Source organism: Tamandua tetradactyla, chromosome 11 (genome assembly GCF_023851605.1).
Source record: "Tamandua tetradactyla isolate mTamTet1 chromosome 11, mTamTet1.pri, whole genome shotgun sequence".
NCBI classification, from domain to species: Eukaryota; Metazoa; Chordata; class Mammalia; order Pilosa; family Myrmecophagidae; genus Tamandua; species Tamandua tetradactyla.
In genome coordinates, this window is record NC_135337.1 from 84,455,443 (window position 1) to 84,469,793 (window position 14,351).

At 40.9% G+C, this 14,351-nt stretch overlaps 1 non-coding gene across 1 annotated transcript; it reads right to left on the reverse strand.

Annotated features, from left to right (window-relative positions):
* Positions 1 to 4,316: 4,316 nt before the first annotated feature.
* Positions 4,317 to 4,387, reverse strand: TRNAE-UUC (transfer RNA glutamic acid (anticodon UUC)). Its single transcript has one exon. It is a non-coding gene; the product is annotated as a tRNA-Glu (tRNA).
* Between the last annotated feature and the right edge of the window lie 9,964 nt (positions 4,388 to 14,351).

Below are 14,351 nucleotides of genomic sequence, written 5' to 3' on the forward strand. Positions count from 1 at the left end.
CCATTCCATTTTCAACACCTTGCAATATTGACATTCACTTGTTCTCCCTCAGGCAAAAAACATTCTTAACGTTTGTACATTTAATCACCATTGTTGTCTACTCTAGGTATTTCTAAGTTATACTGTCACAGTCTTTATCCTCTGTCTTGCCTCCAGCCCTTCTTCCTCAACCATACTCACACTCAGCTTTGTTCAGTGTACTTACATGATTGTGCTACCATCAGATAGTATTGTGCTATCCATTTTTGGATCTTTACAATCAGTCCTGTTGTACATTCTGTACTCCTTCAGCAACAAATGCCCAATCTCTACTCTCATTCTATCTCCTGATAACCTGTGTTCTTGACTCTTAAAGTTCATTATTAATGTTAGTTTATTTTAGTGAGACCATGCAGTATTTGTCCCTTTGGTTTCTGGCTAATTTCACTCAGCATAATGTCCTCAAAGTTCATCCACGTTGTTACATACTTCATGACTTTTTTCTGTGTTACAATTGCATAATATTCCATCATATGTATATACCATATCTTGTTTAGCCACTCGTCCATTGATGGACATTTGGGCTGTTTCCATCTCTTGGCAGTCGTGAATAATGCTGCTATAAACATTGGTGTGCAAATGTCTATCTGTGTCCTTGCCTTCAGTTCCTCTGAATACATATCTAGTAATGGGATGCTAGATTATATGGCAATTCTATATTTAGCTTCCTGAGGAACCACCAAACTGCCTTCCAGAGCAGTTGCACCATTTTACATTCCCACCAACAGTGAATAAGTGTGCCTCTTTTTCTACATCCTCTCCAGCACTTGTCATTTTGCTTTATTTTGTTTTTTATAATAGCCATTCTAGTAGGTATGGTATGATATCTCATTGTGGTTTTGATTTGCACTTCCCTAATAACCAGTGAAGTTGAGCTCCTTTTCATCTGCCTTTTAGACATTTGTATTTCCTCTTCTGAAAAGTCTGTTGATGTCTTTTGCCCATTTTTAATTGAGTTGTTTGTCTTTTTATTGTTGAGTTGTAGAATCTCTTTTTATTGTCTGGATATTAAACTCTTATATGTGGTTTCCAAATATCATCTCCCATTGCATAGGCTGCCTTTTTGCTTTCTTGGCACAGTTCTTTGATGCACAAAAGTGTTTAATTTTGAGGGAATCCCATTTATCTATTTCTTTTATCTTTGCTCACACTTTGGGTGTAAAGTCAGGAAACCACCTCCTATCACATATTTATAAGATATTTCCCTACATTTTCTTCTAAAAGTTTTATGGCGTGAGCTCTAACATTTAGGTCTTTGATGCAGTTTTAGTTACTTTTAGTATAGGATGTGAGATACGGGTCCTCTTTCATTCTTTTGCATATGGATATCCAGTTCTCCAAACACCATTTATTGAAGAGACTCCTCTGTCCCATTTAGGTTGGCTTGACTGCCTTATCAAAGATCAGTTGTCCATAGATGAAAAGGGTCTATTTCTGAACACTCAGTTTGATTCCATTAGATAGTGTATCTATCTTCATGCCAATACCACACTGTTTTGACCACTGTAGCTTTGTAATATGCTTTAAAGTCAGGTAGTATGAGACCTCCCACTTCATTTTTCTTTATCAAGATATTTTTAGCTATTCAGGGCACCCTGCCCTTCCAAATACATTTGGTTATTGGTTTTTCTATTCCTCCAGAGTAAATTGTTGGGATTTATTTGGTATTGCATTGAATCTATAAATCAGTTTGGCTAGAATTGACATCTTAGCTATACTTAGTGTTCTAATCCATGAACACAGTATGCCCTTCCATTTATTTAGGTCTTCCATGATTTCTTTTAGCAATTTTTTATAGTTTTCTGTGTATAGGTCTTTTGTGTCCTTAATCAAATTCATTCCTAAATATTTGACTTTTTTGGTTGCTAATGGAAATGGATTTTTTTTCTTGATTTCCTCCTCAGATTGCTCATCACTAGTGTATAGAAACACTTCTGATTTTGGGGTGTTGAGCTTGTGCCCTGCCACTTTGCTGTACTCATTTATTAGCTCTAGTAGCTTTGCTATAGGTTTTTTGGGATTTTTGACATACAGTATCATGTCATCTGCAAAAACTGAGAGTTTTACCTCTTCCTTTCCAATTTGACTGCCTTTTATTCTTTTTCTTGCCTAATTGCTAGAACTTCCAGCATAATGTTGACTAACAGTTATGACAGTGTGCATGCTTGTCTTGTTCCTGATCTTAGAGGGAAAGCTTTCAGTCTTTCACCATTATGATGTATTTCATGTATTCCCTCTATCATTTTGAGGAAGTTCCCTTCTATTCCTATCCTGTGAAGTGTTTATATCAAAAAAGCATATTGAATTTTTAAAATGCCTTTTATGCATTGATTGAGATGATCATGTGGTTTTTCTGCCTTGATTTATTGATATGGTGTATTACATTCATTGATTTTCTTGTGTTGAACCAGCCTTGCATACCTGGAATAAATCCTACTTGGTCATGTGTATAATTCTTTTAATGTACTGCTGGAGTCGATTTGCAAGTATTTTGTTCAGTATTTTTGCATCTATATCCATTCAAGAGATTGGTCTGTAGTTTTCTTTTCTTGTAGTATCTTTGTCTGGCTTTGGTATTAGGATGATGTTGGCTTTATAGAATGAGTTAAGTAGCATTCCCTCCTCTTCAGTTTTTTTTTTTGAAGAGTTTGAACAGGATCGGTACTAATTCTTTCTTGAATGTTTGGTAGAATTCAAATGTGAAGCCATCTGGTCCTGGGTTTTTCTTATTGGGGAGCTTTTTTTAATTATTAATTATTAATTTTAAAAAATATATATAACAGCAAACAAACACAAACATTCTTAACTTATGATCATTCCATTCTACATATATAATTGGTAATTCACAATATCATCACATAGTTGCATATTCATCATCATGATCCTTTCTTAGAACATTTGCATTAATTCAGAAAAAGAAATAAAAAGACAACAGAAAAAATTCATACATACCATTCTTTTGGGAGCTTTTTGATGACTGATTCAATCTCTTATGGTTGGTTTGTTGAGGTTATCTGTTTCTTCTTGAGTCAATGTTGGTTGTTCATACTTTTCTAGGAAGTTGCCCATTTCATCTACATTGCCTAGTTTATTAACACATAGTTTTTCTTAGTAACCTCTTATTTCCTCCTTTATTTCTCCAGGGTCAGGGGTTATGTCCCTTTTACCTTTTCTGATTTTATTTATTTGCATTTTCTCTTCTCTCTCTCTCATCAGCCTATCTAAGGGTCCACTGTTTGATTTTATTGGTTTTCTTAAAGAACCAGCTTCTGGTTTTGTTGATTTTCTCTATTGTTTTCATATTCTCAGTTTCATTTATTTCTGCTCTAATGCCCATTATTTCTTTCCTTTTGTTTGCTTTGGAGTTAGTTTGCTGTTCTTTCTCTAGTCCTTCAGTTGAACAGTTAATTCCTTGATTTTTGATCTTTCCCTTTTTTTTTAAACATAGGCATTTAGGGCAATCAGTTTCCCTCTCATAACCACCTTTCCTGCATCCCATAAGTTTTGATATGTTATGTTTTAATTTTCATTTGCCTCAAGACATTTACTGATTTATCTTGTAATTTCTTCCTTGACCCACTGGTTATTCAAGAGTGTGTTGTTTAACCTCCATATACTTGTGAATTTTCTTGCCCTCTGCCTGTTATTGATTTCCAATTTCATTCCATTATGATCTGAGAAAGTGCTTTGTATAATTTCAATCTTAATTTATTGAGACTTGCTTTGTGACCCAGCATATGGTCTATCCTTGAAACTGATCCTTGAGCACTTGAGAAAAATGTGTATCCTGCTTTTGTAGGGTATAATGTTCTGTAAATTTCTGTTAAGTCTAGTTCATTTATCATAGTATTTAAAATCTGTGTTTCCTTATTGATCCTCTATCTAGATGTTCTGTCCATTGATGAGAGTGGTGAATTGAAGTCTCCAACTATTATTTTAGATGTGTCTACTTCTTCTTTCAGTGTTGTCACTGTTTGCCTCATGTATTTTGGGGCACTCTGGCTCATTGCATAAATATTTATGATTGCTATGTCTTCTTGAAGAATTATTCCTCTTATGAATACATAGTATCCTTCTTTGTCTCTTTTAACTGTTTTACATTTGAAGTCTAATTTTTTGGATATTGGCATAGCTATCCCCACCCTTTTCTGGTTGTTGTCTGTGTGAAATATCTTTTTCCAACCTTTCACTTTCAGTCTGTTTTTGTCCTTGGGTTTAAAGTGAATGTCTTGTAGACAGCATATAGATGTGTCCTGTCTTTTTTTAGAGGGGTACAGTGCATGGTCTGGGAATTGAACCCAGGTCTCCTGCATGAAAGGCAAGCGTTCTACCACTGAACCACCCATACACCCGGACTATGTCTTCTGATTGGGAAGTTTAATCCATTAACTTTTTTTTTTAACGTGGACAGGCACCGGGAATTGAACCTGGGTCCTCTGGCATGGCAGGCAAGCGTTCTTGCCTGCTGAGCCACCATGGCCCACCCTAATTCATTAACATTTAATGTTATTTCTGTAAAGGCCATTTTTTTCTCTTGAATTTTATATGTCATCTTTTTTTAAAATCTCTTTTTACCATTACTGACAGTCTTCATTTCTACACTCTTCTCCCTCCTGTCTTTTCCAATCTGCCTGTACTGCTCATTTTAGCATTTCTTGTAGAGCCAGTCTCTTAGTCACAAACTCTCACAGTAACTGTTTGTCTGAAAATATTTTAAACTTCCCCTTGGTGGTTTTTTGGTGGGTGAGGGGTGGTGGTGGTGCACTGTCTGGGAACTGAACCTGGGTCTCCCGCCTGGAAGGCAAGCATTCCACCACTAAACCACCCATGCACCCCAAAGATTAATGTTATGTGGGTTGTTTTTTGTTTTTTTTTTTTTTTGTATGCTGTATGGTGGGGGTCACATTTCATTCTTTTTCTGTGTGACTATCCCATTATTGCAGCACCATTTGTTGAATTGCAGTACCATTTGTTGAATTGCTGTGAGGTTTTTTGGGGGGGGCAGTGGAGTGCACAGACCTGGAATCAAACCTGGATCTCCTACATGGCAGGTGATCCCCTTTGTTTTTGGAGAGTTTTGCTGGGTATTGAATGTTTGGTTGGCAGTTTTTCTCTTTCAGAACCTTAAATATATCATACCACTGCCTTCCTGTCTCCATGGTTTTTGCTAAGAAATCTGCATATAGTCTTATCAACCTTCTTTTGTATATGATGGATTCTTTTCTTTTGCTGTTTTCAGAATTCTGTCTTAGTCTTTGCCATTTGACAATCTGATTAATAAATATCTTGGAGTAGGCCCATGGGGTATGCTGCACTTCTTGGATCTGTAATTTTATCTTTCAAAAGAGATGGGAAATTTTCAGTCATTATTTCCTCTGTTAGTCTTTTTGCCCCCTTTCCCTTCTCTTCTCCTTCTGGGACAGCCATAACATCTATATTAATGTACTTCATGTTGTCATTCAGTTCCCTGAGACCCTGCTCATATTTTTCCATTCTTTCCCCTATCTGTTCTTTTGTGTCTAGGATTTCAGGCAACCTGTCCCCTGGTTCACTAATGCTTTCTTCTGCCTCTTCAAATCTGCTGTTGTAGGTCTCTGTTGTTTTTTCATCTCTTCTTTTGTGCCTTTCTTTCCCATAAGTTCTGCCATTTGTCTTTTCCAATTTCTGAGTTCTTCCTTATGCTCACCCACTGTCTTCTTTATGTCCTTCATCTCTTTTGCTATATCTGCTCTCAATTCATTGATTTTATTTTTGGTGTAATTTTGCATGTCTGTTTGAATGTCCTTAATTAATTATTTCAATTCCTGTATCTCATTTGAAATGTTGGTTTGTTCCTTTAACTGGATCATGGCTTTGATTTTCCTAGTATGACTTGTTATTTTTTGCTGGTGTCTACGCATTTGACTTCCTTAATTAGTTTATTCTGGAGGTCATTTTCACCCTTTTACCTAGGGTTTTGTTGTTGCTTGGCTTTGTATTCTAGACCTCTAGCATAGGTTCTGCTTAACTGATCAGAATTTTTCAGCTCTTTATTTTTCTTGTTCTTGCTCTGCCTTATTTGGAACACTTTTTTGAGTAAGGTCTCCTTATATATGATTGATCCCAGTCAGATTTTCCCAGACCAGACACGCCCATATCTCAGGAGGAGGATGTAGCCAGTATCAAGTTTCCCTGAGGGTGAGACCCAGCAGATTGTGAGACTTCCCTATCAATCCCATAGATTCTGTGCTTTTCCTATCATGGCCAGCATGTGGCACTTGTCAACCCGCAGCTTCCCACTGGCATAAAGTGATGTAGTGCCTTTAAGTCTCAGCGGCCTCTTCCTGCCAGTGGTGTGGTTGAGACAGAAGCTGAGGTAGAAGGTGGGCTTAGGTTGCTTCTGTTTTCCAACCCCTGGGGCCTGAATTCCCTGAAGGAGGGCAGCCATTGGAGCTGGGCCCTGCCTCTCTTTTCTTGGGGAAAATATACCCTTTAGGGAATTATCCCCATTCACCTGACTAGTTACTTGTCTCTCAGACATGTCTTCATTCTGCCCTTGCCTGGGGCAGTGCTGAAGCCTGAGAGTGCTTGCGGTTCTATCTACTGAGCTGTTAAGAAGTTGAGAGGGAGAGAGAAGCCTTTTCAGAACCAGACCGTAGCTCCCCGGGTTTGCCAGTCAAGGGTTGGAGTTGGTACGTGGTTCTCTGTGTCCCCAAACTCTATATGCCCCCTTTTCTTGGGGTCCATCCATTTTCCAATATTTTGTGCTGTCCAACTCAAAAAGCCTTTTTGTTGTTGTTTGTTTGTTTTCCATCAGCCACTCCCCTTCTCTGCCTGGCAAAAACTCCAGGTTCCTTATATGCTTACTCCAGGTTTATCTGTGTGTGGGGCCTGTTTTCAGCAATCCCAATTCCTTAATTAATTCTGCACTTGGAGCTTGGTTGAGCTACCTTCCTTGCTCCTAGTAGAGTCTGTTTCTGTTTCCCTTGGGAACCAGCCTGCCGTCCCCACTGGGGAGGGGTGCTGGTCTCCGTGGCTTGGGAGACTTACAGTTCTGTGTGGGATCTCAATTGTTCCGCCCTTTACAGATTGGTGTATAATGTGTGCCTGGTCACTGATGGTCCCCCATAGTTGCTTCATTCAGTTCCTGGCTCTTTACTAGCTGCCCTGGAGGATGAACTAAATTCCACATCTGACTGCACCACCAGCTTGCCCCACCTCCTGTCTGTGTAGTTTTAAACCACCCAGTTTGTAATAATTTGTTACACCAGCAATAGGAGAGTCATACCTGCCTTAGGCAATGAGTGTCTAAAAGGACTTATCTTTTAGCCAGAGAAGTTTCAGTGAGAAACTTAGATTGCTCTTTCTTTTAAGAAAGAGACCAGAGTCAAGTAAGGAGAATAAACTGACAGGAGCGAGGCATAGTGAGAGGTTGTCAAGACAACCCAGGGAAGAGACATCAGAGTGCTTTGTTGAAGGTGGTGCCTTCAAGAAATGTGGGAAGGAGGAGGCCAAATTTGTTAGCTCTGGTGATGGGGGGTGTTGTAGTTTGCAAGCTGCTGGAATCTGATATACCAGAAACAGAGTGTCTTTTTTTTTTTTAATGAAACTTTGATTTAATTTAGGAGATAAGAGTAAAATACAGTACTTATTAAATTTTGCCACTGTAGTCATAATGGTAAATAAAGGGAAACATATTCCCCCACTGGGGGAGGGAGGGGAAAGGACCCAAAAAGAAGCAAGTCATATCCTTAAGATTTTTTCTGAACTCTCATTTTCTATTTAAATTATATGCAAATTTTATATATTTACCTCATGATAATTGTGCTTTTGATGTTTAAAAAACTGCATATCTGCATATTTCTTTTTAAAATTATTCTAGTAAATGGGTGCTACAGGAAAACATGCATGTTTATTCTGTAGCTTTGAGTACTTACTCCCTAGCATATCCATTTGAGAAATGTGGACGTATAAGGTAACAGACTTTACTTTGAAGAGAAACAAACCTAAGTGCCAATCCTGGCCTTGCTATTATTTCTCATTACATAATTACTTAACCTCTTTATGGCTACATTTTATTGCCTTTAAAATAGAAATAATGAAAATGGCTATCAAAGATCAGATACAGTGATTCAATGGGGCAATGCAGATAAAACATTCATCATGGAACCCAACAGAAAGAAAAAGTTCAGTAAATATTAGTAGTCATTATAACCACCTCCTCAAGATGAAACTGTAAAACAACAAATTGCCAATGTGAATTACCAAATGAAGAATTGCAAAGTGATAAAAACCTCAAAAGGATCTATGATTTCTCCCTACTTACTTGTAGGCTTACATCTTAGCCTGTCACAATTTCATGGATGCTGGAGGAAGTGTCGGGGACAAAGTGCTCGACTTTTTTTTTTTTCTACATGGGCAGGCACCGGGAATCGAACCTGGGTCCTCTGAGACAAAGTGCTTTAATACTCACAGCAATAGCAGTAGCCAGAGTAGTAGCATTCCATCTCCCACAGGGAGATGTTAACATCTGCACACGCAGTGGATTGCATTACAGGAGAGAAACCTGGGAGTTTGGAGAATATCAGTCTTTTATACTGGACAGTAAGCATGCCTGTCCTTTACTATGGAGGGAGAAAATATCTTTATCTTCCAAGGCTATAAGCAAACCTACCCATTTCTGTGGAGGAAACACTACCTAGCTGCTTGCAATACAACATCCTTGAAAAGATAGCGTAGAATAATCCGTGTCCCTATTCAGAGATGTGCAGAAACACAAAAGACACATAGAGAATTTGTCTTCTAACAATATCCACTACTCACTTCTAACCATTTTCACTGCTGAAAAATCTTCTCATGAATACCCCACTCTTGTACTCTGATTAATCCCACCAACAAAGGCTGGGAATGAATCCATACAGTTTCTCTCATACTATTTAATTAAGGGTCCTATCAACAAAACTCCAAGCAGCCGGATGAGACCAACCTTCAGAACTGATTTCAACCAAGCTCCTCAGGATCCCACACCCAAATATGTGAATAAATTCCATAGCCTATTAGGGTCTACCTTAGAAAGTGTGCTGGTTTAAAAGGAAGTATGCCCCCTAGAAAAGCCATGTTTTAATCAAAATCCCATTTCAGAAAGGTAGAATAATCCCTATTCAATACTGTATGTTTGAAACTGTAATCAGATCATCTCCCTGGATGATGTGATTTAGTCAAGAGTGGTTGTTAAATTGGATTAGGTGACGATATGTCTCCACCCATTTGGGTGGGTCTTGATTGGTTTACTGGAGTCCTATAAAAGAGGAAACATTTTGGAGAATGGGAGATTCAGAGAGAGCAGCACCACAAAGCAGAGAGTCCATAAACCAGCAACCTTTGGAGATAAAGAAAGAAAACGCCTCCCTGGGAGCTTCATGAAACTGGACTCCAGGAGAGAAGAAGCTAGCAGATGACGCCGTGTTCGCCATGTGCCCTTCCAGATGAGAGAGAAATTCTGACTGTGCTTGCCACATGCCGTTCCACTTGAGAGAGAAACCCTGAACTTCATCGGCCTTCTTGAACCAAGGTATCTTTCCCTGAATGCTTTTGATTGGACATTTCTATAGGCTTGTTTTAATTGGGATATTTACTCAGCCTTAGAACTGTAAACTAGCAACTTATTAAACTCCCCTTTTTAAAAGCCATTCCATTTCTGATATATTGCATTCTGGCAGCTAGCAAACCAGAACAGATTTTGGTACTGGAGAGTGAGGTGCTGTTGCTGCAGTTTGCAAATACCAAACATGTTGGGATGGCTTTTTAAATGGATAAGGGGAAGAATCTGGAGGAGTTGTGAGAAGCTTGAGAGAGAGCAGAGAATGCTGCAGCACCACGAAGCAGAGAGTCCACCAGCCAGTGATATTTGGAGATGAAGAAGAAAAATGCCTCCCAGGGAGCTTCGTGAAACGGAAGCCAGGAAAGAAAGCTAGCAGATGACGCCGTGCTCACCATGTGCCCTTCCAGCTGAGAGACAAGCCCTGACTGTGTTCACCATGTGTCTTCTCACTTGAGAGAGAAACCCTGAACTTCATCAGCAGTCTTGAACCAAGATATCTTTCCCTGGATGGATACCTTTGATTGGAAATTTCTGTAGACTTGCTTTAATTGGACATTTCTATAGACTTGCTTTAATTGGGACATTTTCTTGGCCTTAGAACTGTAAATGAGCAACTTATTAAATTCCCCTTTTTAAAAGCCATTCCGTTTCTGATATATTGCCTTCCAGCAGCTAGCAAACTAGAACAGAAAGCCACATGGCTTTCTCCTTAAATTTCTGTATTAGCCCTTTTCACTTGGCCCAAGGCATTAATGTAGCAACAGGTTTGAATTAGCAATTACACAGACGGCCTGAACCCATGATGTAGAAGTCTATTTTATCATATTATGTTATCATATAACAACCCTGGTCAGAAAATTGAGGCTGGCCGGAATGCCTTCCCAGGCCAAAGAGATGTTGATCACTTCAATTAAAAAGTCAGAAACAAATTTCATACCACCTTCTCTAACTGAATGACTTCTATAATAGGGATAATTGTCCACAGAGTGTGCATAAATAGCAAATCAGTTATCCCTCCAGGAAGCTCCCCCAAGTAACCATGGCTAGCCTCCTTTTGGAGAGACCTCTGCAGTCATCTGAGGGCTAAAAGGTCTACTGGTGATGTTTCCTTGAAGGTGGCAAGAGTTATAGCTGCCTTCCACACAGGAAGTACAGTTCCAAGGGCACAGATGACGAACCTGAAAATCCACCAGGACCATCTCTCCTGGTCCATGTTGGGCTCCCTGGCGGCCACCAAGTCCCGGGGCTCCCGGAGCAAATCGCGCACCTGGGAGGGAAATGCCACCTCCTGCGTGGCCACCTGGCACTGACAGGCTGGCGGGGGAGCCGGTGGGCAGGGCAGCTCCCGTGTGGTGGGGAGGGGGCAGGCTAGGCAATCATGCCCTGGGTAACCTTCAGGTGGGATGCTGTTGGTCTGGATGCAGATCCACTCTTACTGTCCTCAGCCAGGATGAGGGCAGGTTGCACAGCTCGCCCCTGCCCCCCTGCAGTGGTGGCGAGACTGGCGGGGCCGGGGCCACCCCCAGAACTGCTTTTAAAAAGGGGAATTTATTAAGTTGCAAGTTCACAGTTCTAAGGCCGTGAAAATGTCCAAATTTCAAGGCAAGGCTCTGAAAATGTCTAAGTTAAGGCACCAACAAGAGGTTACCTTCACTCATGAAAGGCCAATGAAGTTAAGGGTTCCTCTCTCTGCTGGAAGGGCACATGGGAAAGTCTGTTAGCTTTCTCTCCAGGCTTCTTGTTTCATGAAGCTCCCCCTGGGGACATTTTCCTTCTTCATCTCCAAAAGTCTCTGGCTGCATGGGCTCTGGGGGCTCTTTCCAAAATGGTTCCCTCTTAAAGGGCTCCAGTAAGCAACCCCACCTTGAATGGGTGGAGACACAGCTCCATGGAACTCATCTAATTAAAAGGTACCACCCACAGTTGGGTGGGTCACATCTCCATGGGAACAATCAACAAGCTCCCACCCAGCAATACTGAACAAGGGTTAAAGGACATGGTTTTTCTAGGGTACACCACAGATTAAAACTGGCATGGGAGGACCATATCTGAGCCATTTGCATTGCTCTCATGCAGGTTGGGGTTGTTTGGGGGACGTAAGAAACAAGTTAAAATGTCAGGTGAGCAGTTTGCTTGCTGGCCAGCACCCAAACAACTGATAGAGGCATCAGAGAGGAATGCTTGTTCTGAGAACAGAGGGTAGATTTGGGAGGATGGCCTAGTAGGAAGCTCCAGGAATCAGTCCCTCCAAAAAAACAACTCTTGAACTGGTAGCAATTGTCTGAATCAATCAAGATGAAACTTCAAAGTCAAATGAAACACTGGGCAGCATCCAGGGAAGAGTGAGAGGAAGAGGCCAGTAAATGGAGATAAATACTGGTGGGTTTCATCCTCCGTGCAGCAGCTAACATGCCTCTTCCCCCAGCTTCATGGCAGGCAGCAGTGGGCACTGGAATTCAGGCTCCTTGTGCAGTCTTCTGGAGCCAGAATGGGACATAAAGAACTAATTCTCCAAACTCCTGGTGTGTATGGTTTAGTCCCAAATTTCCTCCTTTGATCAGCTGCTTCATATCGCTCAGAGCTAGCTCTGAGGTAGCCATTGTTCCACCTTCCCTGGGGCAAAAGTGGTTGAGGAATCTTAGAAAACATAAGTTCCTCAAAACTGTGAGAAAACAGGGTGTACACGGGTGGTTCAGTGGTAGAATGCTCTCCTTCCGTGTGGGAGACCTGGGTTCAATTCCCGGACCATGCACCCAAAGTGGGGGAAAAAACTGGGAAAGCAGAGGACTGCATGAACCCATTAACAGGGTAGTGCTGAATTAAGAAAATGCAGCTTCTAAATCCATAGATGAAGCTCCCCTACCCCCTCAACAACACAGGCAGGGTGGAGCCAGCTTGTGCTTCCATTGTAGATCCCTGGCCCTGTTCCAGACGGAGCAGAGTGGCCCCTGTGTGCCTTTTGGGGGTGCATATATTTCAGTGCTAACCTATCCAGTGGAAATCTAAGAGACTGAGCCAGGGGATCTGTCTCAGGCTTGGCCTCCCTGAGTTTGTCCTGAGGGCAGAGAAGCCCCTTGCAGACAGCTGGGACAATGTAAGAAGCAATTAAGTTGAAGCAGCCTGGAGCAAAGGACTACCTGCATTAAGTCATGGAAGAAAGTACCCACAATGGGCGGAGGTCTATTACAAAAGGTGTACAAGTGATTCATTCAGACTCCTCTAATCTGTACATGGGGAATGCCTAAAGTCTCTAGCAAGCACAAGCCCAGGACAAGAAGCAGGCTTTCTGGCTTCAGCTCCATGCAGGCTCAAAAAAAAAAAAAAGACAGAGGACCCTACTCTTCCCATTCATCTTAGTCTGCTTTTCTTGATAGAAGCTGTATTAGCTAGGGTTCTCTGGAGAAACAGAATCAACGGAACACTCCCAAATATAAAATTTATAAAAGTGTCTCACATGACCGTGGGAACACAGAGTCCAAAATCTGTAGGGCAGACTGTGAAGCCAACGATTCCAATAGAGGGTCTGGATGAACTCCACAGGAGAGGCTCACCAGCCAAAAGAGGAAGAGAGCCTGTCTCTTCTGAATCTTCCTTAAAAGGCTTCCAGTGATTAGATTAAGCATCACTCATTGCAGAAGACACGCCCCTTTGGCTGATTACAAAGGGAATCAGCTGTGGATGCAGCTGACATGATCATGATTTAATTCTATGAAGTATCTTCATTGCAACAGACAAGCCAGCACTTGCCCAACCGGACAAACAGGTACCACCACTTGGCCATGTTGACACATGAACCTGGCCATGACAGAAGGGTTATGCTCTGAAGGAGACCACCAGCAAAAGCAGAGCCAATTTGCAAAGACAGTGAAAGGTGTTTTTGCTTTGGTTGGTTTGTTTTGATTAGCCCCTAGCATTCAAGAAAAATATTTGTAATATCACTGGCTCCAGGGATAGACAATCAGGTAATAAATCCCAGAATTAACTCTTTAAAACATTAAAATGTACAATATGCAACACAAGATTGCAAGACATACAAAGACAGAGGAAATTTTCGCCCATCCAAAGGAACAAGATAAAAACTCAGAAACCGTCAATGAAGAGGACCAGACTTTGGACTTTGGACTTACTGTACAGAGACTTTAAAATAATAATCTTCAATATGCTCAAGGAGATAAAGGAAAGCATAGAGAAAGAATTGAAGGCTGTGAGGAAAACAGTGCATGAACAATATAGGAATCTTTCCAGAGAAATACTGAAGTTGAAGAATACAATAACTGAGATGCAAATTTCCCTACATGGTTTCAACAACAGATTAGTGGTGGCAGAAGAATCAGTGATTTTGAAGACAAGACAACTGAAATGATTTAGGCTGAGGAACAGAAGGAAAAAGAATATGTTCTAGTTTGCTAGCTGCCGGAATGCAATATACCAGAAACAGAATGGCTTTTAAAAAGGGGAATTTAATAAGTTGCTTGTTTACAGCTCTAAGTCTGAGAAAATGCCCTAATTAAAACCAGTCTATTGTAATGTTCAATCAAGGCATCCAGGGGAAGATACCTTGGTTCAAGAAGGCCAATGAAGTTCAGGGTTTCTCTCTCAAGTGAGAAGGCACATGCTGAACAGGGTCAGGGTTTCTCTTTTATGTGGAAAGGCATGTGGCAAACACGGCATCATCTGCTAGCTTTCTCTCCTGGCTTCTCTTCATGAAGCTCCCGGGGAGGCATTTTCCTTC